Raw genomic sequence first — 2183 nt, 5'->3', positions numbered from 1 at the left:
AAAGGCCTTCTCTGCATCTATTGAGATGACCATGTGGTTGTTGTCATTGAGCCGATTTATGTGATTTATGACGTTTATTGACTTACTTATATTGAACCATCCCTGCATCTCTGGGATAAAGCCAGCTTGATCATGGTGGATGATCTTTTTGATGTGTGTCTGCATGCTGTTTGACACCAACTTTATTTTTCTTTTACTTTTTATTTTTTTTTTATTTTTTATTTTTTATTTTTTTTGTGTTTTTGAGACAGGGTCTCTCTGTAGCCCCATCTGGCCTGGAACTCGCTTTGTAGACCAGGCTGGCCTTGAACTCACAGAGATCCGGCTTGTTTTCTACCTCTTTTAAACAAGGAAAAACTATCCCTTTCCCTATGACAGTTATCAATGTAGGTTACTAAGTGCTTCCAAACATTAGTCATGTTTTCAAACCAAGCAAAAGTCACATTTTTTGGACAGATCCTGACTCAGCAAATGGCTCTGCCTCCCATAGGTGTCCTTGTCAATTTGCATTCCTCTGCCACAACACTGTTACTTTGTACTGGACTCAAGCCCTTTACCTGTCACACACACACACTCTCGCTCCCCACTCAGCGTCAGCACACAGACACTCTCATGGCCACCAGGGTCATTATTTCAAGAAAATGCTCCTGAATAAGCAATTGAATCCATAAAGCCTAATCTCCCAGTTGCTCTACAACTTCACACTAAAAGGGCAAGGACTTTGAAACTCTGGGTTCTGTAGTGCTTCCATCAGGGAAGCAAACGCTTATCAGCACCACTGGGTCAAGGACTTGATGGGCATGAACTGTGCAATAGCACAGGACCCCACAGAGGCCTGTATTGAGTTGTATGGTCTCAATGAGCAAAGGTCTCAGGATAAATCCTATGAGGGCTGGGGCCATAGCTCAGTTGGTAGTGTGATTACCTAGCATGCATGAAGTGGTAAATTCAATACCCAGCAACTTACACACTGGGCATGGTGGTGCACACCTCTAATCCAACCCTTTGGTATGTGGAGGCAGAAGGATCAGAAGTTCAAACTCATTCTTGGCTACATAGGGAGTTCAAGGTCAGCCTGGGCTACATGGGACTATGTTGTTTTAAAAAATGAAGTCCTGCCGCTGGAGAGATGGCTCAGCGGTTAAGAGCACTGACTGCTCTTGCAGAGGACTCAGGTTCGATTCCCAGCACCCACATGAGAGCTATGAACCGTCCTTAACTCCAGTTCCAGGGGAATCCCAAGCCCTCTTCTGACCTCCATGGATGACACAGGTGCACTCACATACATGCGGGCAATACACTCATATACATAAAATAATAAAATATTAAAAAAATAAAGTCCTATGTAACAGGAACTGAATGCTTGGAAGCTATAAGCTAGTGTGCCTGGGAGCAGGTGGCATGAAGGGAAACTACTTCTGAAAGGCAGAGGGTGGTGGAGTTTGACTAGTTAAGTAAGTCAAAATAATATCTAGGGATCTGTGCTGAAAAGACAGGCCCTGTGACTAATGTCATGGAGCTGGTGGTTAAATGAAAAGCTTTATGAAACCTTTCAGTTTTACCCTACAGGTGAGATAGTGGAGATCTGTGATAGGCCCAAAGTCATAAAGAAAAAGGACACTATGGAAAAATTTTAGAGGAAAAATCCATAAGTCTATCACAGTCCAGTCAGTACTGAATCTGCTATTGTTTCTCTTGGTATTTTTTCCTGTCTTGGGTTTTCACACATACTCAAAATACAAATGAAAAGGTTTCCCATTTTCCACGTTTAGGTACTTTGCATGTTGCTCAATGTTGTCCCACTCCTCTCTCACAGACCTGTCATGATGATGGAAACTGAAATGAGACCACGCTGCCCCGTAGCTTGACTCACCAGTGACTCCCCACAGTGTGAATAAGGAGCCAAGTTCCCAACTGCCGGCCTCTCTCTCCTCATCAGCTGCCCTATCTCCCAGTGTCAGATGCTGCACCTTTTCCAGGGTCTTGATGCGTTTCCTTCAGTCTGCTGCTCCCTGGGCCTCCCTCACCTCAGGACAAAAAGCTCAGTGGCCTTTTTTTGACCTGACGACCCTCAGCCATGCCACTGCCTCTGGGTCTTTGCTCTTGTCAGTCCCTCACCCCAGAGCCCTTCCCTTCAGATATCTACATGTGGGGAGATGGCCTTTTTCAGAGGTAACCCTGAC

This window comes from Nannospalax galili, unplaced genomic scaffold, assembly GCF_000622305.1.
Source record: "Nannospalax galili isolate Female #2095 unplaced genomic scaffold, S.galili_v1.0 scaffold1217, whole genome shotgun sequence".
NCBI classification, from domain to species: Eukaryota; Metazoa; Chordata; class Mammalia; order Rodentia; family Spalacidae; genus Nannospalax; species Nannospalax galili.
This window is presented reverse-complemented; position numbering follows the sequence as displayed.